This window comes from Vulpes lagopus, chromosome 8 (assembly GCF_018345385.1).
Source record: "Vulpes lagopus strain Blue_001 chromosome 8, ASM1834538v1, whole genome shotgun sequence".
Lineage (NCBI taxonomy): Eukaryota > Metazoa > Chordata > Mammalia > Carnivora > Canidae > Vulpes > Vulpes lagopus.
The window spans coordinates 2167948-2193607 of record NC_054831.1 but is presented as its reverse complement, the minus strand read 5'-3'; the positions used below and the strand labels follow the sequence as shown (position 1 = coordinate 2193607).

The 25660-nt window shown below is 60.4% G+C and overlaps 1 protein-coding gene across 1 annotated transcript in view; it reads left to right on the top strand.

Moving 5' to 3' along the window:
• The window catches only part of TWIST2 (twist family bHLH transcription factor 2), a 51732-nt gene extending 32938 nt beyond the window's left edge, over nt 1–18794 (top strand). The window contains exon 2 of the mRNA XM_041768310.1: nt 18083–18794. The gene's annotated coding sequence lies outside the window, so the exon portion shown is untranslated. The remainder of the gene's footprint in view (nt 1–18082) is intronic.
• The last annotated feature ends 6866 nt before the right edge of the window (nt 18795–25660 follow it).

The window sequence follows — 25660 nt, the reverse complement described above, 5'->3', positions numbered from 1 at the left end:
CGAAGACCAGCAGACCGGCGCCCCTGGTGCACGCCTGCCAGGAGCCTCTCCTGGGGTCCGCGTCCCCTCTGGCCAGAAGCGGCATTAACCCCACGACCCCCGTAAATATCCAAGGGCACAGCTTTGCTTAGTGTTAATTATGGCTTTGGCTCAACAATTAATACCTACCCTCGAGCCAGGCTGTATCGGAGGGGCCGTGGTTTCTGTCCACATCCTCCCATTGGCCCATGATATAAGGTGTGCAGGAGAATTCAGATTTCTCCTGAGCGGATGCCGTAGGGCTGCTGGTGCTGCAAACGTGGGCACAACGTGCACGGTGAGCCCCCATCCCGCCCTGAGTCCGCCTTGCTCACAGTTTGAGGGGCACACTTCCAGCTGTTTCCTGGGCCCACGGGGATGCTGGGGGTGTGCAGGCTCCTGGCCGCCGTCCTGCTGTGTGACTCTGGCACCTGTGAGCTGAGCAGGGGCAGCGGGCCCAGGGGCAAGGCAGGGAGGCGTGTGACCCTGGAGGGGCTGTGTGTTTGGTCAGCGGGAGCTCTGTCTTCAGCACGGAGTCCCAGCAGCACGAGAAGCTTCTCCGGAACAGAGGCGTCAAGTGACGTCCCGTTGCCCAACCTTCCCATCAAGGGTGGAAGCGAAGTCCCGGAGGGAGAGCCACCAGGAAAGCGAGGGAGAAGCGTCTCGCCCAGGCAGCCCGGAAGATGGAACTTAGTGCATTAGCGACACCCGAGAATACGCGTGAACGATGCACGGGAACCCCGGGCACAGGTGCCAGAGGCCTCCGAGAAGGGCCCGTCCGCTCAGGCGGGATAGAACCGTCTTCCGCGTGAGGCGCAGGGGCCTCCCCCGGAAGCCTGAGCCCTCAGAGAGCCACACCGCCGCGCGCCCACCGTGGTGAGCCCCCTGGAGTCACGGGTCCCTGTGGAGCTGTCACACTGGGGACCAAGTGCTGCCATCCTGGGAACCAGGTGGCCCGTCACGTCGAGGACGGAGAGGAAAGCGAGGCGACGCCTTCCAGTAATACCCGCCTACCCTCAGTGCCCCACATCGCCTCACTCAAACCGGGGTGCAAGCCAGGGGCCGGGACCCCACTGGCGCTTATTGATTACGTGCCGCTGTGTTCATCCCACTGGTTGCCTTTCTGTCTGTTTTAATGAATATTTTTAAAAAGCTGAGTTATTTCATGGGTCCCCTTCCCCGCCATCAGTCCCCCGGCCATTGCTTCTGCTACCTGTGAATTTTTCAGGAGTTTGAGCCCAACCTGTGGTAGAGGCTAGTGAAGTTAAATGACAGTTTCTTGAGGGACTGTCTGCTAATTATTTTGTGTTTTGAACCAGCCTTTATGAAAACATCCTGGCCTTGGCCCGTGGGGCGGACTCGGTGTAGCACCTGGATGTTGAATGTCTCCCTCCTGGCCCTCAGGACCCCTGCACCTGGGCAGGGCCATGTGACTAGTCCCAGCCAGTGAGCTTTGGGAGCAGGTGACAATAGCATTTCCAGGCCAAGTGCAGGAGAACCTGTGTGTGACACTCCAGTGTCTCGTCTGCTGCCCCCAAGGGACCAGGAGACCATATGTCCCAAACGACGCCTCTACAAGAGGGCGGAGACTCCGCCAGCCTGAGTCCTGAGTGGCCGTGTGGAGAGGCGCCCCCGCCACCCCGAAGGGGCGGGAAGAAGGCGCAGGACGGAAGCGGGTCTTGCGTTGCGCCCGTGAGATGTGGGGGCCTGTTTGTTGTCGCCGTAGAGCCTCTCGTGCCCTGATGGAAACGCTCTGAGAGGAGAAGAAAGACAGTCTCGTACCTCACGGGCCCTGGAGCCTTGGACAGGTGCGCTCTGCGCTGTAAAACGGATATTTGCTTAGAAGCGTTGTCTGACGTGCATCATCTCCGATTCATTTCTCGGGGAGCTCGGTTCCGAAAGGCACTTTTCACTCAAGTCTTTTGCAAATCATAGAACTTTTCCAGGGTGTAACCATGGCTTCTGTTATTTGTTTGCTAAATGTGGATCTCTGTCTACACCAGATCGCCTTAAAGTAACTCACATTCGATGGTGAGAACGTGCGGTCGCTTCGCGCTGCCCCTTAAGCATCGCTGACTCCTTATCTTTGGCTCAAGATGTATTGGCTCGTTTTCGAGCCTCTGCCTCCGTTCCGAGTTTGGTTGGAGCTTTCTTTCCTCCGTATGTGCTTGCAGGGTAGTGTTTTATTTTAAAGTGGATTCGTCCTGAATTCCTTGAGACTACACAGAACATCTGTATCACATCTATTTATTGACAAAGCTTGATTAAAGAGCATCTAGAGGGGAAGGTGGATTTCTGGATGTAGGATTGAAAGTAGAAGACTGGTTTCCCTTATAAACACTGACGTTGACACCACTCTCTGGATTCGTGGGGCCTTTCTTGGCAAAAGACGTTATTATGGAATGTTAAGCCAGAGTCCAAATGATAATTAAATGCATTAAAAATGTGCAGATAAGGGAGAGGAGATTCGCACATGAGAAATACCCAGCAAATATCTGGACCCTTCGGCTGCTCAGTTCTGACACTGGTGCCTTGGTTTTATTTTCTGCCTCTGGATCTCCACTCTGCTGTCTTTCAAATAGAAGTAATTGCTTCTGGCTTCCAAACTCAGGAACCTTTTTGCAATCCCTGGAAAAAATACACAGCTACACGATCCCCATGTGCACCTGTGAGCCCCAGCCCATCAGCCCAGGCGGATGCTGCGAGAGAGGAAGAAGCCAGGAGTGTTCTTTGACATGTGAGTGATCATAAATGTTCTTTTAAGAAGAGGGATTCCAATGCCTTCCTGGGGTACCTCCCAGCTGCCTACTTCCCAGTGCTGTATAGCAGGCCCAGGGCGCCAAGAGGTTCCGCATCCATCTGCTCTCAAATCCTCGCCATCCCGGAGCTCCTGGATTCAGCAGAGGGTTGTGGAGGCAAAGAAGCCATGTCTGCAAGAGTAGCTGGGGCTGACCCAGTGGTCACTGGATGCCCTCAATGGGCACTGGCTTCTGTGTGATGGGCCGGTTAGAAGCAACATGAATATCTAATATCCACCCCCAAATGGTGACATCAGTAATGGCTGGAGCAAACTGGGGACAAAGGTGACCCTCCTTAGAGGAGAACGGGTGGGGGTGTGTCTGCGTTTATACGTGGTGTACGTATATATGGTGTATACGCTTGCAGCATATATGTGCACGTCTGTGGTATGTGATACTATGATAGACACACACACGTTTACTTATTGTCTATGTGTCCAGATATATAAATATGAAAGGCACTAAAGTCACTGCCAACCTGGCATCCCTGTGTCTCCTGGGTCTAGACAGAGCTCCGTGCACGCTCTGCAGGGTAGATATTTTTCCCAAGCATTTCAAAGGAAATTCTATTTGTATTTGTACCATAAAGTCAGACCATTTGATTTATTTAATGTGCAATATACAGACACCCCGAGTCCTGATGAAGTCAGTACATGTGACATGGAGCAGGGTTTTGTTCCCTCCCACACCACTGGCCTCCTTTGCGACTGCTCCGAAGCTGAGTGCACTTGGGGCAGATCTAACACTAAGTGAGCATCTGCCGTGTGCCAGGTGGTCACTCCGCTGTGGGACAGGTAAAACCAGCCCATTTGGTAGGTGAGAAAAGTATTGGAAAGGAGACATGGCCAGGCTGCACGCTCGCAGACACTGGCCACGGAGCATTGCAGGACGGGATGGCGTCTGGCCCGGGTCACACCTGCTGCGCAAGGCAGGAGCCCTCCAGAGCCAGGCAAAGGTTGGGACTCCCCCATCACGACATCCAGGGAATGTTTTAGTTTATTTCCCAAAGCCTCGCTCCCAGAATCCCCTTGGGGGAGGGGTCCTGAAGAGCAAGCGATTTCACGAAGCCCATAGAAACACAGTCTATATACTGCGCAAAGAAATGGTGGCTCACTTAGAGTTTTTTTCCCCAGAAGTGTGTGTGCATGCTCATCATTTCTCATTTTTTTTCTTATCCAAAAATATTTTGAAAAGAAAGAATGGGTTGCAGGGATTTATTGGAGTAGGTTGTAATTCGTAAATGCAGAATTTCAATCCAGGGATATTGAGTTTTTTTAGAAATTGGGCAATAAAGAGCATGTTCCTGTATCTCGTGACTTGAGCCTGGGGGCGGAGAGCCGTCTGGGAGGGGGGCAGTGCTCTTTAAACCGTTGCATCGCGGGCTAGGCCGGGAAGGCTCTGGGGAGTACCTGTTCTCCCAGGCTGTGCCCTCCCATCGTCCACCGCTGTCAGAACTGCACCGGGACAGGTGACTCCTTTTCAGGCCTACAACGCACACGCCCCGAGGCAGGGGACCGTGCTGCTTCTTTGTGGGCTGATAAGACTGCGTGGGCACCCGCGCAGAGGCTGGCAGAGGCTTCGGGATCCCATGCAGACCAAAAGCGGATCGTGCACTGACGGATCATGAAATTAGAAGTATAAGCCTCGGGATCCCTGGGTGGCGCAGCGGTTTGGCGCCTGCCTTTGGCCCAGGGCGCGATCCTGGAGACCCGGGATCGAATCCCATGTCGGGCTCCCGGTGCATGGAGCCTGCTTCTCCCTCTGCCTGTGTCTCTGCCTCTCTCTCTCCTTCTATCTCTCAAGAATAAATAAATAAAATCTTTAAAAAAAAAAAAAAAAAGAAGTATAAGCCTCAGAAATGAAATGCTGGGAATCATAGCTCTTCGTCTGAAAGAGTCCGGTGGACGCCCTTTCGGGAGGAAATATAACACACTTCCCAGAGGCAGCGCCAGTGTCAAGGGCTTCAAGATCAGTGGGGTAACCCTGACTGTGTCCGGAGGGTCACCCCCCTCGGCCGACAGCAGAGCCTCCCTGTGACACCATGGGCCCTGCTCCCTCGCCCGGAGGTCCTGGCTGCCAGAGCACTGAGCCGGGCATCTTCCCAGACCTAACACCCGCCTTGTCGTGTTCACGCGGGGGCCGTAGCCTCTTTGCCTTCCTTGCCAGTGTGGCTCTCGGCCTGGACTCCCGTCTGTGTGTCCTGCCCCGGTGATACAGGAGGGTGACCACGTCACCCCGCAAGAAGGAGGCGGGGTGGTGAAAGGCATGGAGACAGAGGCCCAGAGATAGAAGTGAAGTTCAGAGGTCGGGGTGACCCTCGGCGGGCTACAGCCGCGTCACCCGGGGAGCTGGGAGGCCAAGGACGTGCACGTTCTCCAGGGGGAGTGACTGGTCCAATAAGCCCCGCTGTCCTGGGTCTTTGCCGCCTCCGTCTCTGCCTGGCTTGTCCCTGGAGGGACCTGCGTGCCCCCCGGGCACCTGTGCGAGTTAGCAGCCGCTCACTGAGTGCGGGCACCGCGTACCCGGCGCGTGAGGTGGCACCGCGGCCAGTTGGTCAGTGGGCCCCTGACCCATTCTTCCCTCTGTCCGTGAGGCTGGCCGCTCCTCATTCTCCAGCTCCTGCCCTCGAGGCGCCCCAGAGGCCCGGCTCCAGACGGCGGCCCAGGGCGGCTCACGGCCCACCCGCACCTGCCCACGAGCAGGCCCTACCTGAGCGGGACCGCGTCTTCAAGCTTGCGTGCGTGCCGCTGGCTTCCAAATACGCCGTGTGTCCCACCAGAGGCCAGTGTGAGTCCCCGGGGGCTGGCGTTCGTGAACGTGCAATAGATCCGAAGTCACTGAGTCCCAGGCTTCGGAAGCGAATGTCCCTGTGGCTGAAGGGGTTGCTTAGCCAAGGCCATGTCCACGCACCCAGGGCATCTGCAGGGCGCTGCTCCCCCCCCCCCCCTCCGCGGTGTGCTGTTGGATTTTCCAGGTGCATCGCCCCTGCCAAGTGTCCGCCAAAGCCAGGGTTCCCAGAGGTGGGAAGGACCGGGGATCTGAGCATAGCAGGCATCCTCCCATCACTTAGGAAGGATTTGGGATTCTTCTGAATACGTATGAGCATACGCCTGATGTTACTACAGCCGTGGATCTTCTCCGGGTCACTCAAGGAAATCGATTTAGGTGTGGTTGTTTCTGTAAACGGTTTTGCATTTTGAAAGTCGCCTGCTTCTCCGGAGGTTAATTTTGGGAACTAAACGCTGGTGGCAGTAGTTTAGGGAAAGCTCATCGTCAGAGCTGATCCGTTCCTGGAAACGGGTTTATATCCCCGTTTTTCACTGTCCAAGGGAAGTCGTCTCAGGAATGTTCTTTCATGGTTAAAATTAGAACTACTCTAGAATCCCGCAATTGCGCCACTAGGTATTTGCCCAAAGGATACAAACATACAGATTCGAAGGGACACCTGCACCCCGATGTTCATAGCAGCATTATCAACAGTAGGCAAACTGTGCAAAGAGCCCAGAAGGCCGTGGGCTGATGAATGGATGAAGAAGATGTGTGTGTGTGGGGGGCGGTGAGTGTGTGTGTGATGGAATATCACTCAGCCGTCAAAAAGAGTGCAGTCTCGCCATCTGCAATGACGTGGTTGGACGTAGAGGGTATTATGCTAAGTGAAGTCAGTCGGCCAGAGAAAAACAATCATGATTTCACTCACATTTCGAATTTAAGAAAGAAAACAGATGAACACAGGGGAAGAGGGAAAACGGGAAAAAAAGGAGAGGGAAACAAGGTATAAGAGACTCTTAGTGACAGAGACCAGACTGAGGGTTGATGGGGGCAGGTGGGTTTCAGGTGGGGAGGGGACCAGGTGTGATAAGCACCAGGTGTGTACTAAGTGATGCATCACTGACGTGTACTCCAGGAACGACTGTCGCACCATGTGGGAGCTACCTAGGATATGAATTTTATTCTTATTATTTTTAAAAGATTTTATTTTAAAAGATTTTATTTATTTATGCATAAGAGACACAGAGAGAGAGGCTGAGACACAGGCAGAGGGAGAAGCAGGCTCCATGCAGGGAGCCCGACATGGGGCTCGATCCCAGGACCAAAGGTGGCACTAACCCGCTGAGCCACCCAGGGATCCCCTTTTTACTATTTTTTAAAGACTTTTTAAAAAGATTTTATTTATTTATTCATGAGAGACAGAGAGAGGGGGAGACACAGGCAGAGGGAGAAGCAGGCTCCATGCAGGGAGCCCGACGACGTGGGACTCCATCCCGGGACCCCGGGGTCATGCCCTGGGCCAAAGGCAGATGCTCAACCACTGAGCCACTCAGGCGTCCCATAGAATTTAAATTTTAAAAGGAAATTTAAGAAAGAGGGAAAGGTTCTTTCACACATCTGGAGTCTGTGGTCCCCCCCAGAGACGAGGTGGGGCACGCAGCGGACACGGGGAGTCTGGGTGGCACCCCCAGGTCTTGGGTCCTCCGCTGTGTGGCCAGCGCGGTGTCTGCCTCCCGAGCCTCCGAGTGTTCGTGTTGAAATGTGGCCGCGGGGACAGCTCCGGGAGGGCATGTTTGGGGGCCAATGGCAGAGCCCGCTGGGCGGCGTGGGGCCCGGCCTGCAGGAGCCGAGGCGACATTCCCAAGGCCATGCCCCTGACGGTCCTTGGCCTTCCCGAGCTCACCTGTGACCCCACCTGCCAGGTGCGGCCCAGCTCCTCTCTGGGGGGGGCGGGCTTCCCTCCTGCAGTGCTGCTGCCAGCTGGTGCCACCCGTGGGCTCTTCAGGGACCCACCTGCCGCCTCCTCTCCCTCTGCTCCCCCAAGTGTCCGCATCCAGTCTGTATTGGACAGGGAGCGCGGAGCTGGGGCAGTGAGCCCCGGGTCTGGGTTCGAATCCAGCCAGAGCCAGTTAGCTGTTTCCTCATCATCCCTTAGAGGGCAGGGCGACGTCGGCCTCGCTCAGAAGCTGCATGTGAAGCCCCCCGCCCCCTCCCAGGGGTCGGGGCTGGACATCCTGCTGGGTGGACCAACCCGACCTCGGGGTGTCCTGCAAACACCTCCACCTCAGCCCTGCCAGCTCTGCTCTCGCTGTGCCTCCACCCTGCCAAGCAACTTCTCTCCTCTTCTCTATTTTGTTCCTGGGGTCACGACCCCTCCTGTGGTCACCGTCCCCTGCCCGGGGCCCCGCTGGTGGGTGTCTCGCCTCCTAGCAGTCCTTGAGGCCCACCCCACAGCTACCCGTGAAAAGCAAGCCTGGTCACACCAGCGTCCCCGGCACTTCACACCGCCCCCCCATCATGGCCTTGTGGGGTCCTGCCCCCCAGACCCCTCCCCAGAGTCGCAGCTCTCCATTGCCCCAAAGCCCCCTTTACTCCCCACCTAAATATGCCCTGGGGTCCTTTCACCCTTCCTCCCCCTGGGGGACTAGAGGTCCCGAAAGCCCCAGCTCCAAGCCCCCTTCTGTGAGGAGCTCCCCCGACCCCGGGCCCACCCAGAGGTGTAACGTCGCCTCCTCTGCCTTGACCACGTACGTCCTCATACCTTTATCCTGGCGTGCGTTCGACCTTGCTGTAATCATTAGGTTTGTCACATGTGCTTCTCTTGTACGGCCCATAGTTGTGGATCTCGTGTACTTTCGTTACACCTTTATTAGAACATTTATTACGTATTTGTGCCGATAGCTTCTGTTGTCGTCTGTCCCACGAGGGCTGGTGTGGGACAGGCAGCAGGTTGGACTCACGACATGCATCCGACTGGCAGCCTGACATCAGCGGACCTTGGGTTCCTTTGCCCTTGAACCGCCGCCGCGGTCCCCGGGCATCCTCATCTGTCAAGTGTGCAAAGACATTCATTAGGTCAGTGTTCCTTGGTCTGGACCCACGTGACAGGTGTAGGAATGAGGTCAGTCGTACGGGAAGGGATTTCTGTCTCGGGCCTCGGGGCTGAGCGGACCTGAGTTCCTGGGGTGATTCTGCGCCTGCCTGGTGACTTGGCCTAAGTCACCTCCGGCCGCAGGTCCCAGCTCCTCGTCTCTGCGGTGACGTCACCGGGTGGGTCAGCCCCACAGGCACTTCTTGCGCCACCAGCCTGCAATCAGGCCCCGCAGGCTCGTTTTTCACACCACCTTCTTTTGCTAGTGGGTTTTATTTGGAAGCTAAAGTTAGTGACATCTGGAGAAATCATAATTCACCGGTCGAGGTAGTTCCTGGATTTATTTGGAGGCCCCGAGGCCTGGGAGGAGGCTGCCCCCTCCTATGACCTGGTTACTCGGGACGGCCTCTGAGCTTGAGGGTCCCCTTTGCAGTGTCCTGTGACTCATGGAGAAGGAATGGGAAGGCCTCCCCCAGAGGAAGGCTGGACAGGATCAATACTGGGAGTCACTGGCGTGGACACGGGGCTTCCTGCCACAGCTCCCTCGGGAACTGAGAGAGCCGGCCTGGAGCGCCCTGGGGCCCCAACTCCCCGAGGCAGAGGGAATCCGTAGGCAGAGGCAGGCTGCTCTCAGGAGCACTGCTCCTCGGCAGCCGGGCCACCCCAGACACCGTCGGCTCCGGTCCCCGAAGCCAAGGCCAAGGACAGAGATGGAGGCAGAGACGGAGAGAGCTCTGCTTCCAAGTTGGCGAGAGACTCCTACGCCCCCGAAGGAGCCAGGCCAACAGCTCGCCGCAGCCGCCGGGGAGCCGCGCAAGACGAGCCCCGGCCCCACGAACACGGGCATTCCAGGCGGGATTCCTCGTCCTCACGCACGGCAGGCGGGCCGGGGGTCAGACTCCTGAGCCGTGGAGCTAGGGGCCGGGGGCACAGCCTGGGCTCGCCCTTCGGCCCCCGCCCCCGTGACCCCGGCCCCGGGCCCTGAGTGCGGGTGCCCAGCACAAGGGGCGTCTGTAAGGCCGGGCTCCCGTGGGAGCGAGAGTGGCCCGAGGGCACGGCCTGTGCGGGCCTCCCAGCAGCCTTCCCAGACGCCTCAGCGCAGCCCGGACCAGGGGATGCGGGGCCGGGCTCCCGGAGGTCCCCCCGGAGCTGTGCCGCTGCCCCAGCAGCAGAAGCCCATAAGTCCGCAGGTGTCCCAGGAGCCTTGCGGGTGCGACAGGGGCGTCCCAGCCACCGGCCATTCCTGGGAAAGGGGACTCTTAGGGGGGCACAGGCCAGGCCCCCCCAGCAGAGAAACTCCTGGATCGTGCCCCTGGCCTGCTTTGCGGAGTGCTGTGGCCTGTGAGAACCCGTGGCTGTGGCCTCCCTCCGACTCTGGAGACGGGCCCGGAGGCCAGCAGAGAGGGCCCAGGGTGTCCTGCCTGTCGGAGCCCCGGCTTGGCCCAGGGACAGCGCACAGGCCACCCCGTACCGGACGGGGACCCCGGGGTGGGGGTGGGACCCAGGCAGGAGGGCAGGGAGCCAGAGGAGCCTTGTACAAATTTTACAAGATTTGGGTTTGCCTCAGCGAGGACAGCTTGCCTTTTACCCCCCCCCCCCTCGCAGCTCCACCATCATCCCCCAGGGGTGCTCACTGGGTCCTCAGAAAACCCAGGTCAGGCAACAGAGTGTGACCTGAGAGGGGACAGCCGGGTTCCTGCCCTCTGACTTAGAAGCGGATTCTTTGTTGTTTGCCATTGAGACTTCTCTATCCTTCTGCCCCTCTGGACCCTAGAACAGGTGCACAGAGGTTGGCAGGGAGGGGAGGGGGCCTGGGCCGTGAGGTTAACCCCCTCTGCCCCCTGGGGACCCCTGTGTGCTGGACCCCACCCAACAGCCAGCAGCCAGCAGGGGCGGCTGCATCTCTGCCTTTCAGGCCAGCCAGGTGAGCCTGGCACCTGCCCCTGGCAGGTCTGGGCCCCTGTCTGCCAGGGGTGGTCCGTTTGCACCCGACTAGAGCTGCCCGCAGATCCGACCTGGAAGGAAGCGGCACATTCTCTCCTCTGAAAGCAAAGCCTCTTATATCCTGCGTCTCGGGACAAGGCATTTGTCACAGGGACAGCCACCGGGGCAGGGCGGCACTGGGGAGTGGGCTCGTGCCGGCCCCTCATTGGCACAGCTCATGCTGGCGGGGCTGCCCAGTGCCACCCTGCATGCACAGCCGCCCTGCACCCAGAGCCCAAATTCTCTGAAGGCGCAAAGCCCCTCAGCTGCACAAGTGACCTCAGAGCCTCCAGGGCCTGTCACTGGCACCCCTGCTGCCCTTCCCTTAGGGGTAGTGGCGGTGGGGGTCACAGGCTGGCTGCACAGCTGTGTCCACTTTGTGTCCCCCTGACCCCCGCCTGTGTATCTGGGGCTGTCAGGCAGAATTACAGGGGCCTCAAGGCCTGGCCCCCTGCCGGGGAGATGGCCCCCAACAGGGAGCATCAGGGTGCCCGCATCCTCTCCCAGCCTGGTCCCCGACTGGCTATGTCTCTGCGTGTCACGGCGGGTCTCGGCTGCAGCAGCTGACCTTGCTGACCTGGGGCGTGCACGCCGCAGCCTGGGCGTGCTCAGCTGTTCCTGGTTGTCTAGGGGCATCTTCGAAGAGCTGGGGATTTGGCAGAGGGTAGACGTTGATTCCTGCTTCTGCGTCCTCGTGAGCTCCGGTGCGATGCGGGTGCTGCTGGCAGAGACTTGGAAGGCATGAGTGGAATGGAACCCGGTAGAGAGAGGGTCCTAGACGGCGGCTGGCACGTCACTCCTGCACCAGCATCACGCTGGGGACCAGCCGATCTCTTCACCGCGGGCCTCTTTCCATGAGTGTTTATTGAGCACCTACTGTGTGCCAGGCGGGGACCCAGCTGGGGAGGAAACAGCAGCCAGCCCTCTCGGGTGACCACAGTGTTGGACACGAGCCAGGTGAGGCCCCAGGCCTCTGTCGTGCTATGGCTCCCTGAACCCCCACAACACCGGGGGGGGGGGCATTTCTACAGATGCACAGACTGAGGCCCAGAGAGCTGAAGCCACTTTCCCAAGGCCACAGGGGGTGGGTGGCAGCGCTGGGATTCAGCTCGAGGCCTGAGCTCAGTTCCTGTCTTCCCAGGAGCTTCCAGAATGTTCGTGGCTTCACACTCCATGCCTCAGGATCTCCGGAGCTCCGAGCTCCTGACCCCTTCTTGCACCACATTTCCGAATACTAGCCGACCAGCATTCCTGGAGCAAACCCTTCTGGGTTATAAGGAAGAGATTCTTCAAATCCACAGCTTGGCTTGGTTTGCTGACATCCTACTGAGCGTCTCTGCATTCGGAGTCACGGGTGGCAGGACCTGGCCTTGGGTTCTTACGCCCTTTGGACAGGAGTCAGAGTGGTGTCTCTTCGGCATTTTATGGGGGAGGCTGTGCATGGTGGGGGGAGGGGGGCGGGGGCCGCATGGAATATTTTCTACCCGCCTCGCAATTTTGCCTTGAACTAAGACTGCTCTTAAAAAAAATAGCCCTCAGCAAAATAAACAAACTGTAAAAATAAATAAAATAAGATGAGAAGTGTCTCCTCATCTGCAAATTCTGGAACAGCTTAGGCATTACGGACAGAAATGACCAGGTTCCAGAAGATTCTCCTTTAATGCTCTTGTAAAGCCGTCTGGTTCCGGATTCTTCGCAGGGCAGATACAGATCTTGCACCACCTGGTCAGCTTGCCTTAGAGATGTTGGGAGGTCCGACTTCTCCGTGAGCGAGCTTGGTGAAGAGTGGGAAGCCGGCGTGGCGGCCGCGGCTGCCTGGGGCGGCCTGTGTGCGGTCCTGCCGCCCCCACGCCCCCCCCCCGGCCCTGGGCTGGCGGGAGCGTGGGCTCCTGGGGCCCCCAGAGGCGGCCGCGCTTTCCCCTCGGCCTCCGAGGCGTCTCCTGCCCGCGCTCGTGCCTGCTGGCGTTGCGGCGGGACCACGGGTAGGTGACCGCCTGCAGTCAGAGGCCCACGTCCTCGTCTGCGTGGAGCCCCGTTCCCGGGAGTGTTGCCCCGCAAGTGGCCGCGGGGGGCTGCGTTTTCCGAGGCCCCGACCGCCTTCCCCTGTTTCTTCTGCTCCCCGACATGGTCCTGGGGGCCTTCTCTCCACGGAAGTGGCCCGGCCTGGGATGGCCCGTCGGTGGGTGGCCGCACCCAGGAAGCCACCCGGGGCTGCTCCTGCTTTGCTTCCTTTCCCGTGTGGAAGCGCAAGCGGCGTTCAGAGCTCCCGGGGCCCAGAGGCGCCTGCTGGGGGGGCACGGCCGCCCGTGTCGTCAGCTGTGGACCAGGACCAGGACCCCTGTTCCTTTGTGTCTGGGACCGTCAGCCCTCCCTGAGCGTGGGGACACTTCCCTCGGCCCCTCGCTCGTGGCTGCGTCTCCTCCTCCTTCCACATTCTTGGCCTTTTGCTCAGAGGCTGGAGACCTCGGTGACTCAGGGTCTGGCTTATTGATCGCTTTTCATCAGTGGCTATTTATTCTGCTTCCATTGCTTAAAACACATTCCACTTCCCCGCTTTCCACCATTCCCCAGAGCCCTCTCCTTGGTTCCTGCTTGGTCCTTCCCTCCGTGCAGACGTTCCTGGCGTCTCTCCAAATGACAAATCCCGCTGCTCCGAAAGCTTGTGCCTGAGCCCCGGGCCATTTGGGAGACACTCAGTCCGCCGTCTCCCCGCCGTGGTCCACAGCCGCCTGACGTGAACCATCCCTGGTTTTCTTCTCGTATTTACGGCCCGTCGGATAGATGTCAGCGAGTGGGAGCCGTGCCTCCAGCCAGCCCCGGGGAGCCGTGTTCAGATGGTCAGGAGGCTGTGTCCAGGCCCGGGGAGGGGACCGAGGGCCCTGCTGAAGAACGGTGCTGGGTGACTGTCTTGGGGAGGGGGGTCTGGCCGTGTGGGATGGGCAAGACCCACCAGGGTAGGTGGCGGTGCTCCGCTCCCCCGCCAGCTTCATTACTATTCATCTCCACAGGGCACATTCCCCCCCAGCACCCCTGCAGAGTTGGGGGCCGTACTTTGTTTTTGGCGTAGTGACTGGGAGGAGAGAGACCACAGGTGGCAGCAGGAGCGGACTGGCAGGTGGTGGCCCTTCGAGTGACCTGGACAATGTCAGGGCCCTTGGAGGCACACTCCTCCACTTTCATGCTGAAGGGGGCAGTGAGGGCCAGGGCAAGTCCCCAATGGCCAGGCCCCGGGTTTCTGTGGGCAGTTCCTGGCTTCCCGAACCTCCCCATTCTCCCCCTCCAGCCTCCACTGGCAAAATCGCAGGGCAGTGTGTGTGTGTGTGCGCACGCATGTGCACGTGCACACGTGAATGCTATACTGACCAGAGATCACACATCTGTGCCCACTTCCCTCCACCTTATTCCCTGCCCTGCTTTTTTTGGCAGCCCAGCAAAGTTCAAGGTACCGGGTCCCTTCCCTTTCTGGCAGCAGAGGCTTACTTGCATTTCCTTTAAAAACGTTGTCCCTGTCTACACTGGGTTCTAGTTGTTTTCAAACATGTTTCTTCTCCCCTGTTAGATTTCTCTGGTTCATTTCTGGGCTTTTTAAACAACTAGTAGCATTTATGGCACATGATAGATGCTCAGTATATGTTAGAAAGATGGATGAAAGGATGGATAGAAAGAAGGAGGGGTGGATGGGTAGATGGACGGAACAGTGGGTGGATGGAAGGGTGGGTGGAAGAGTAGATGGGAGAATGGGTGGGGAGATGGAAGGATAGATGGAAGCATGACTGAATAGATGGAAGGATGAGTGGATGGGTAGATGGAAGGATAGGTGGGTGAGTAGGTGGAAGGATGAGTGGATCGGTAGATGGAAGGGTAGGATGGAGAGATGGAAGGATGAGTGGGTAGATGGAAGATGGGTGGGTGGGTAGATGGAAGGATGGGTGAGTGGGTAGATGGAAGGATTGGTGGGCAGATGGAAGGATAAGTGGATAAATGGAAGGATGGATGGCTGGGTAGATGGATGAGTAGGTAGATGGAAGATGGGTGGGTGGGTAGATGGAAGCATGACTGAATAGATGGAAGGATGGATGGCTGGGTAGATGGATGAGTAGGTAGATGGAAGATGGGTGGGTGGGTAGATGGAAGGATAGGTGGGTGCGTAGGTGGAAGGATGAGTGGATCGGTAGATGGAAGGGTAGGATGGAGAGATGGAAGGATGAGTGGGTAGATGGAAGATGGGTGGGTGGGTGGGTAGATGGAAGGATGGGTGAGTGGGTAGATGGAAGGATTGGTGGGCAGATGGAAGGATAAGTGGATAAATGGAAGGATGGATGGCTGGGTAGATGGATGAGTAGGTAGATGGAAGATGGGTGGGTGGGTAGATGGAAGGATGGGTGGGTGCGTAGGTGGAAGGATGAGTGGATCGGTAGATGGAAGGGTAGGATGGAGAGATGGAAGGATGAGTGGGTAGATGGAAGATGGGTGGGTGGGTGGGTAGATGGAAGGATGGGTGAGTGGGTAGATGGAAGGATTGGTGGGCAGATGGAAGGATAAGTGGATAAATGGAAGGATGGATGGCTGGGTAGATGGATGAGTAGGTAGATGGAAAATGGGTGGGTGGGTAGATGGAAGGATGGGTGGGTGCGTAGGTGGAAGGATGAGTGGATCGGTAGATGGAAGGGTAGGATGGAGAGATGGAAGGATGAGTGGGTAGATGGAAGATGGGTGGGTGGGTAGATGGAAGGATGGGTGAGTGGGTAGATGGAAGGATTGGTGAGTAGATGGAAGGATAAGTGGATAAATGGAAGGATGGATGGCTGGGTAGATGGAAGGATGAGTGGATAGATGGAAGATGGGTGGGTGGGTAGATGGAAGATGGATGGGTAGATGGAGGATGAGTGGGTGGGTACATGGATAGATGATAGGTGAATGCTTAGATGGAAGGGAAGGGGGAGTGGTGGGTAGACGTGTGGATGGACGGTGGGTGGGTGGTGGGTGGGTGGATGCGTGGAAGGCCTTATAAGACACTCTTCCCCCTTCAGCCCCCTGCCTCACTTTTTGGAGAGTTTGCGTTGGTGTTTCACTTCTTGGGTCAGGTCCTGGAAATGAGAGTCAATGCAGACCCTTTCCTGTGCGTTCGTGCCCAAGGGCGTGGGCGAGAGGAGTAGAGGCGCTCTCCCAGGGTAGCCGCTGCTCTGCAGCTCTGCCCGCCACCCCCCTCCTCTGCAAGGCAGGCAGATGCAGGGAGCGGACTGCACACAGGACCCAGCGCACCGTTTCAGGTGGCTGGTCTATGCGGGAGGCTGTCCTGGGCCCCAGCTGTTTCATATTTGCTGCCGAGAGCGCTGCCCGGGTCCGCAGACGTGGCTGGGGTCAGGGCGACATCAAGGAGGCCAGGCCCACGGGCTCCGGGTCAAGAAGACTAGGGAACCTGCCCCTTTCTGCCCGCGCCCTGGGCCCCGCGGGTGAGCACGCGGCACACCCTGAAGTCACCACTGCTGGGGGACGGACGGCCTCTGTCGTTTCTTGCTCTTCACGGACGGTCCGTGTTTCCCCTTGGAGGGTTGGCGCAGCTCATATATCAAAAACTGTTGTAATTATTCCCTCCCTCGGAGGAAGGCTCCCATTCAGCTTTCTCTCGCTGCCCCCCGAGTAATTATCTAATTACAACCACATTCTCCGAGAGCGGCCGTTGACTCTGTGCCGGGGCCGCTCAGGAAGGCCCGCGTGGGTGGGGTGCTGGGGGCTGGAAAGAAGGGAAGTGTGCGCGGAAACACGCCGCGTGTCTGGGGGGCCGTGTGTCTGAGCGTCCTCAGACCTTTGTCCTGGCTCAGCGGGGGCTTCTGGAGGTCTCTGGGGCTCTGCGGGGAGGGAGCTGGGGGGACAGGGACAGGAGGAAAGGGCGTGCTGCCCCCTGCACAGGAGCATCAGGGACACACACACCCCCCGATGGAGACGTCACTCACTGCTCTATCCAAAATCCTTCGTGTTTTGGTGCCTTTACACATCGTGGTCCCAGGATGTGGGGTGCCTGTCCTCCACCTCCACCGCTCGTCCTGCAGGGACATTCCTCATGCTGACCCTTCTCCTTGGTAAAGCCATTCCTGACTCCTCCTGACCCCAGGCCCCTGCCGGCCTCAGGCAGCCCTCCTTCCTCCTCCTCCTCCCCTCCTCCCCCCCCCTCATTCTCCCCTTCCTCCCCTCCTCCTCATCTCCTCCTCCCTTCCTCCTCCCTTCCTCCTCCCTTCCTTCTCATCCTCTCCTCCCCTCCTCCCCCTCCCATCTTCCCCTCCCCCTCCTCCTCCCCTCCTCCTTCTCCTTCTCCCCTCTTCCTCCTCTTCCTCCTCCTCCAGGCTCAGCCCTGAGGTCTGCAGCCGCCCCCCACGGTGCATCAGGGCAAAGGAAGGCCCGTCTCATGGGCCAGCTTACCCCCACTTCCAGGGCAGCCCTGGCACAAAGGGGGCCCTCGGGGGGCTCTCGATGCATCGACTTGTCTCGTCTGGTTGTGACATTGATCTGGCCCCATCGTCCGCCCTCCCGAAGTAGAAGTGCACACCCTGTGCGTCAGGCCCCGGGGGAGGTACTGAAGGCGGGACCCAGAGCACCCCGCAGCCAGCCTTAAAGGCTCCCTAACAGGGTTCAGGGGCTCCTGGAGAGAATGCCATCCTGGGGTCCCACAGGGCCAGGCCATCAGCAGCCCCCCACCCCCAGAACGGCCGGTGACAGGTTGGAAGTCGCCTGAGCCACGAGCTGCCACCCTGGGGCAAGGTGTGAGCCACTGTCCTCAGACTCCCCTGTCGGCACGCAGATGCGGGACGTCTCCAGCAGGTGTAGGGTCCTTGACCGGACACGCCGGCGGGGGTACCCCCTGGCCCCCAGGGGTTCCCACCCCCGGACCCCCGACCTCAGGCTGGCCATGGCCACATGTGGGTGAAGCGGGTGATCACGCAGCCTGCCCCGAGCTGTGCCCAGTGCATCCTCTCTGGACAGCATCGGGCGCACACGCGGCACCGCGGGAGTCGGGGACCCCACTCCTGCATTCCCCGTCTCTGCCACCCCCCAGTATTCCTCTGACCCCCCCCGCCCAGGCTGCAAGGTCAGCTGGGCAGGGGCGGCGGGGGTCTGGGGGAGAGCGTGGCCCCGTCTGCACCACTCCTGACCCGAGGCCTCGCGGGCCCTCCCCATGGGCTGTGCTGGGGCCGCAGGGCTCGTGGGCGGGATGCGCTGCACGGTCACCCGTGGGCCTGTGGACGCCCCTCACAGGGGGGTGCCAGAGGCACGAGTGACCGCGGGATGAGATGGCCTCGGCCTGCACGCACACCACACGCCACACACACCCACGTACACACCGCACGTGTGCCACACACGTACCCACAGTACACACACCCCCACCTGCACGCAGTGGGGTCTCACCCGCCTCCTCCGTGTCTTGCAGGCTGTCCTGTGGGGCCGAGGCTCAGCGGAATTGGGACGCCTCCTCGTCTGTCACTTCTGAAACCTGAACGACCTCAAGGGGGCCGCCCAGCCCGCTCTCGGCACAGCGTTCAGACAAGGGGACGGCAGCATGGAAGGGAAGACCCCGGACCGCGCCACCTCGTCCCCAGACACGGTCCCCACGCAGGGCGTGCCACTCGCGGTCCTCCTCGCCGGTGACATGCTCCTTGGCATCCTCGCCACTGTTTGGATCTTTTCTTCTGGGTTTTATTTTTTGTTGTTGTTGTTGGGGGGGAGGGGTGGATGTATTCTTTCTGAAAATCTCTAGATTCAGGAACATATTTACAAGGATTTAAATTTTGGATTTGTATTTCCTTCCAAGTGCCTTTTTAATGTATATTTTTTTAATAAAACAGAAATGCATTCCTGTACAATTCTGTTTAAACTGGACCAAGGCTCTCAGAAAAAGAACCTCGCGTTCCCCCGCCCCGCAGCCTCTGCATGACTGTTCCACGTAAGCCTGGAATCCTCCTCACACCTCGCCTCTTCTCTTTCTCCTGATTTGCTCAGCTAACCATTTTTAAAATATTTTCTGTTTCAGTGTATATGTTGCTTATTTGTTTTATTTATTGAGATATTTTTAACGAGCTCGGTGACTGCAACGTGGCTGTGTACCCCGCCCCCCTCCCAGGAATAATAAAGACGTCCGTGCAGCCCGGTCTTCCCTGTCCTGTTCTGTACCTCGCAGCACGGAGTCGGCCCGGGAAAGTCGGGAAAGGGACAGTCGTTTCGCTTTAGAAGGGACTAGAAAGGATGTGAGGCCGTTTATGTCGTGGGTCATTGTAAAACGTTCTAGAAGCCGCTGTCCCTGACGCCGCGGTCCGAGTGGGACGGGCCCAGGCCTGGGAACGCGGGTGAGGCTGGCCTCAGCCCCTCCGTGGGTCCGGCTCCTCGGCGGCTGCCTCCCCAGAAGCGCCCGCCGCTCTCCAGACCACGTCCCGGTGGTGAGATGGAGACCGTGTCCCTCGGGTGTCCCATCCCCGCTGTCCGGGGTCAGCGCTCCCCCGCTGGCTCCCCCAAGCCTTCCCCGCCGCCTTGCCCTGCACTCATGCTACGCCGTCGTGTTCTCCGACTACGGCTAAGCCCTGTGCTCACCGTGGGTTGCACGCGCACCTGTCCAGCCCCCAGAGCCTTGTACGCACAGCAGGAGGAGCACCTGTAGGTACAGGTAAGGCTGGGGTCCTTGCGCAGAAACCAGAAACCCCAGGAGGGCCGCGGTCTGCGGCTAAGGAGGAGGATCTGGCTGGGGGCCGGGTCCACGCGGGCCGGCTAATGGTGCAGACACAGCTCCCCGAGGGGCAGGGAGTCCCAGGCCCCACCTGCTGGCCTTTGCCATATCTGTGGACACCAGCAGGGGGTGCGAGTGGCCTCCAGGTCAAAGGCTTCCAGCCTGGGAGCTACAAGTCACCAGGTCACCGCCCTGGGGCGGGGGCGGGGGACAGCTGATACAGAGCTGTCCACGGACGAGGGGCCAGCAGAGCCCCCCCAGCTCCCACACACGATCCTAGGGAGCAGCACCGTGGTGGCCCGTGAATCTTCTCTCTCTCGGCTGGAACTACTGCCCGGTGCCCCTGGAAGGGCCGGAGCTCTTGGGACACCGGCCAGACCTCAACTCCATCGCCTGGCTGGCTCCTCCTTGAGGCAGCACCAGCTTCCCTCGGGGCTGGCACCACCCGGAGGGGCCCCGTGCACCCGTCTCGGGGCCTGGTCCCTCCGGCACTGACGACACATGGGAATGCACACCCGTGTTTGCACCTGTACACGCACATGTACCCCGTGTAGAGGCTTCGGGAAGACCGAGCTGGGCAGCCGGGGCCCCAGCAGGCAGCATCCAGGTCTGCCCTGTGCTGTCCTGCGGGGTCCTGCAGAGGCCTTTAGCCACGCCAGCACGTCTCCTTCGGGCAATTCCAAAGAAAAACGACACGAGATGACAGCACACAAAGTGTGCAGACGGGGTGGCCATGGGGAGCTGCTTTCTTCGCTTCCAGATTGCAAAATTCCCAGATGCCCGGCTTGCCCCGGGGGAGCCAGGGGTCGAGCTCAGGGCCTCCAGCAGGGGACCCCGGGCCTAGAGTCCACGGAAAGAGCCGAGGTCATCTCCTGGGACCTGGACACCCCCTTCTGCCCCTGGATCCCATTCCTCACCGGACACAAACACCCTGGGAGGGTTCTCTCCACCTGCGGGCCTGGCCCTTACGAAGAGGATGGTCCTCCCCAGCCCGAGGTCTCAGCCCACCCCTCACCTGTACACGTCTCCCTTCCTCGACCAAATCAGCTAGCTCCTAATAGGACGGGAATGGCAGCCCCACAAGTTTACACTGAAAAAGGTCATAACCCGTAAATCATGGGAAACATTTTCCAGAAGGCACGACAGAGCCCATCTGGGTCCGTGGGAGATTAGCGTCTCGGGAGATGGATGGGACACACGTCCTGGGAAGGGCGCCCAACAGAGCCTTCACGTTTCCAGGATTCCTGTACGAAGGAGCGAGCGGCCCTGGGCACCGGGCTCCTCCCCGCCAGCTGCTCCGCCCCCCCCCCCCCAGGCACAGGAGCCGCTGGCCTCACTGCGCCTCCACGCAGGAGGAGGAGGCAATATTAATATTAATCATCAGTATTTGAGGAACAGTGTGGCCAAGGATTTACACTCCGGCTAACACGGTCACCTCTCCACTTCTGCACCTAGCGTGGTGGTGGCACGTTGGCTCCGTTCTCGTCGCTGCCCACGCGCTCTGGGTCCAACTGCCTACACGCTACCGGGCCAACCCGCTCTCTCCCTCCAACTGGGGTCCAGGAGGATCAGAAGCCCCAGGAGGATCAGAAGCGTTGCCAGAGCCCCTCCTCCCCAGCCTGGGCGTGGGCGTGGGCGTGGGCGGGGGCAGTGGCGGGAGCGCCGACTCAGGCCGTCTTGACTCCCTGACCCACCCCCCCCAAGCTTAGACCGATGGAACGGCTCTGTCACCTTGTCTGGGACATGTCCTGGGTGTTGTCCGTGTCTAGACTTCATGGCAGGGCGGATGGGGAGACGGAGAGGTGAGGGAGGGGGCGTGGGCTCGGGGCGGCAGTGGTGGTCACTGCCAAGAACCCTGCAGGTGGCGGGGACCGAGCTATGTCAAGGTTCTTGCCACAGGTGGAGGACGGGCACAGCCGCCCGGGACTCCGCCGGCGATCTGGGTTATTTTGGCCTTGGGGGGCGGGGGCTCTGCATGAGGCGGTAACTCTCCTATCACCGGTAAACCCTGCAGGCCGTGGGCAGGCGCTCAGCTGGAGGCACACGGGGCCTCGACAGACACCTACCTGGTGACCCCGGGGAGCAAAGGAGAAGCTGGGCCCTAGAGAAGACCTCAGGGAGCCAGCACCCCACAGGGAGCTTAACTAAATGAGGGGACGAGCAAGCGCTAAGCACCCACATCCAGGGACTGGTTTCTGCTCCCCGCCCTTCCGGCCGGTGACGTCCTCATCAGCATCACGGATGCTCACGCACCTGCCTCGGGGGTGGGCGTCGGGCTTGGGTGGGCCACGCACGAGCTACAGGCAGTGCAGTTCCTGGCACCCAGCGAGCGCCTAGAATGGAGCGTCCGGGATGGGAACTGCTGTTGCTGTTGCCCATATTCCTGCTCCCCGCCTTAGTTTCTCCCATAAACCCCGGTGGTGGACCGAGTGCCCTGGAAAAGCCCTGCAGGTTGGGTTATGGGTTGAATCGTGTCCCCCTCTCTCCTACGTTGGAGTTCAGGCCCTGATATTTCAGATGGTGACCTCACCTGGAGCTGGGGTGTTTGCAGAGGTAAAAGCGAGGTCATTAGGGTGAGCTCAGTCCCACGTGACAGGTGTGCTTGGAAGGAGAGGAGATGAGGACACGGATCTGGGAGGGGGGAGCTGCATGAAGACACAGGGAGAAAACAGCCGCCGGGAAGCCAAGTGGGGGCAGCAACAGGTTCTCCCTCGGGCCTGGAAGGAGCAACCCTGCCCGCGCCCTGGGCTCGGCCCGCCCCCTCCAGGACTGGGGCAGAACAAGCGAGTGAGCGCGCACATCTGTTGCTCAGCCGCCCGTGCGTGTGCGTGGCGCCCTGTTGGGGCGGCCCGAGTCCAAGGCCCTGCCCGCGTGCCTGCTTGGTGGCGAATGAAATGAGGGCAGAAATGCCCGAGAGCAGCGGGGCGGGCCTGACTGCCCGGCCGAGGAAGGAGGGCAGGGTGCTGTCCAGGCCACGGGGGCCCCAGCTTGGCAGCCACGGAAACAGAGGACATGGGGAATGTGGTTTCCCGGCGCCCCCGGTGGTGCTGACCCCAGAGTGAAGTCCCCAGTGGACACGAGGCAGAGTGGCTGCTCCTGTCCCCACCCCCCGAGGGCAGGACGGGGAGGCCTCGGAGCCCGCCTTGGACTCTGCCCGCAGACACCCACCCTCCTCTTGCTGGAAAGGAGAGGGGGCTCTGGCTCATTGCCGGATTCCAGCCCCAAGGGGAGGCCCTCTGTCTGGGTCCCCACCCCACCCGGGAAGTTGTGCCCAGGCCGGGAGCGGCCGCCTGGCTGGTCGCCCCCCCACGTCGAAGCTAGAACAGGGCGGCTGTGCCGTAAACCACTCACAAGCAGGGCTTCCGCTTCAAAGTGCACCTCGAGGGTGGGGGGCAGAGGGCCGGGGTCCCCCTCTCCCCCGCCCAGTAGGGCCCGACCTCTCAAGTCTTCTGGAATGTTCACTGCAGTTCGGGAGCTCCTTCCCGGGGGTGGTGAGCCGAATGGGCCCCTGCCCTCGCCTGCCGGGTGTCCCAGGCCGCTGAGGGACTCCCGTCTCCGAGTCCATCCTCGGCCCCGTCGGGACCATTACATCTCCTGGCCTCGAGGCGGCACGACAGGGTCTGGTGTCGCGGGCGCCGTAGAACCTCCACGCTGCCCAGTCCCGAGCTGTCGGGGGGCGGGGGGGCTGCTCCAAGGGTGGCGCCGGACCCCAGCTGCCCGCCCTCGGGCCTTTATGCACTCGGGATCTTCCTGGAACCGGCAAGTTGGGGCCGTCTCCTCAGGCAATAACAGAATCAAGGGCGTTCAGACCCGATCCCGAGGTCTCCCCTCAGGGGAGGGAGAGGCGCCGTCTGCACCTGCCCCGAACGTTAGCACCTGCCCCGTAGCACCTGCCCCGTAGCACCTGCCCCGTAGCACCTGCCCTGCAGTACCTGTCCCATATGTAGTACCTTCCCTGTAGTTCCTGCCCTGTACATAGTACCTGCCCCGCAGTACCTGCCCCACAGTAGCTGTCCCATGAAGCCCACGCTCTTGGACAGTAATCTTCCATCTTCCTTGTACGAGAACTTTCTCCGCAGCCGCTCCCCAGAACACGCCGGCTCCTCCTCCTAAGGAAGGGGGGTGAATTGTCAGCATCGTGAGCCCTCCTGGACGGGATGTCAGATGCCGCTCCCCATTTAGGAGTCTGTTTTAAGAGGTTTCCAGACATAATTCACAGAAAAAGAGGCTCAGCATGGCGCCCCAGGCGGGCGTGGGCTGGAACCCCTCCGAGAGGGCCTGGCTGGGCGCCCCCGTGTCAGCAGGGGACCCTGAAGAAGGGGGTGGGCTAGTCGTCCCCCCACGGCTGTTCCATGCACACGCCCTGGGCCCTCCTCCCCCGCGCCCGGCCTTGGCACCCGGTGGAGGGGCTCTACCTCCGCAGGTGCTCGGCTCAGCCGCGGCCACAGTGTCCCCCTGGGTGGGAGGACGGGCCTGCCGGCACCCGGAGCTCTGCACGACGCTGGCCAACAGTGCCAGGCCACGCTTCTCGCCCGCTCGATGTCGGCCTGAGTCCGTGTGCTTGGGCCAGGTGGCCCCACCGCGCAGCCCAGTGGGCAGTGAACCAGGCTCGTGAGCGGCCCTGGGGACTGACACGGGGGGACCCTCCTCCTGCCTCTCCGGGGAGGGAGGCAGCTCTCGCGGCGCTTCCATCTGGGCACAGCCCGCCGGGGCCAGGAGGCCGGGCTGCCTGGGTCCCGAGCATCTGAGGCCTCCCTCCAGGGCCCAGAGTCACACTCCCCGGCAGTGGCCAGAGAGGCCGGGGATAAAGTAGGACCAGTGACCGTCCCCGAGGACTCAGCCCGGCCCCCCCACTGAGGCCTCCCCCCCACCCCCGAGCCTCCGAAATGTCCGCCGGCTGCACCCCACGCTGCCAGTCCGAGGCTCTAAGAAACAGGCTGGTTTCAGTTCTGCTTTCACCAGCAGCTTCTTTCTGCTCTTTCAGCCGCCCCGCAGCTGGCATTTGTGGTATGTGTCACGCCGTGTTCCCGGAATGAGCAGGACAGAGGCCCCGTTAAGGCCGGACTTGCGCTCTTCACCTCCAACTCCCGGCGGACCTTCCTCAGGGGCTTCATGACAATAAGCAGTCTACGCAGACACGTTTTCCCGGTAGTCTCTCCGTGACTCGACCCGTTACGGGGGTTCTATGCGGCCTCTCATAGTAGGGCCACCTGGGCAGGCGAGCTGCCCCGGGAAGGGGTGACCTTCAGGTGGCCTGCAGGGACGGTGTGACCTGCCACTCTGGGCTCAGACACGTGCTGAGGACACATGCTCCCTGCGTGCTCCCTACGTGCTCAGGGCTAATTTGGAGTCCCCAGGCCTCACGTTCGCCCTTCGCAAGCCTACCCACCCACTCAGCAGGGAGATGTGGGGACGGTGCTTTCTCTGCACACACCCCACTCCCATAGGATCTTTGGTTTCTCTTTGAAACAGTGAGCGCACTGTCCGCAGAAGCCGGGCTCAGCTAAACGTCCTCGGCCCCCAAGGGGCAGCGGTTTCAGGTGAGGACGGGAAGGGCCAGCAGAGGCATCTCTGCCTCCCACGCCCCTCGGCTGCCCCCAGGCCCTCTCCGCCTCCCCCCACTTTCCTGGCACCCCCATATTCAGGGGAGCGTCCCGGCAAGCCTCCCCGAGGGTGTCTTTAGCCGTCTAACGAACGGGGATATTGGGGCCGTGCTCAAAGGAGGTGCTTAGGAAGAGGGTCATCCGATGCTCCCAGGCTTTCCCAGGGGTGCCCCAGAGGAGCTCCAGCTCAAGGAGGGAGCTCAAGGACTCCAACACTGCCCTGCGCTCAGGGAGGGCCGGGTCCTCGTGGTGGCTGGGACATGAATGGGCTCAGGGGAGGGCAGTGACAGGACCCTCCCTCACCGGGTGCTGAGCCCCCGGAGATTAGAGCAGCAGGTGCTGGGGGGCAGGGGGCAGGGAGGCCAGTCAGAGGTGCAGCGCTCCGTGGCGGTGGGAGAGAAGTGCACAGGGGCCGGGGTGCTCCCTCTCTGAACGGTGAAAGAGCCCCCCAGCAGGAGCAGCCAGCCAGGGCATGTGACATTCGAATCCAGGAGGGGGCACGCCTGTGAAGTGTCCAGGAGGCACTGGGGTTTGGATCCAGAACCTGGAATGAAGGGTCGGGGGAGGCTGTACAGCTCCCGGCGGGTGGGGGGGGGAGGGTGCATGGTGGGGCCAGGCCAGGTCGCCGAGGCACCTGACAGTGCAGTGATGCTGAGCAGGACGACAGGTGCAGAGGAGCAGCCACCAC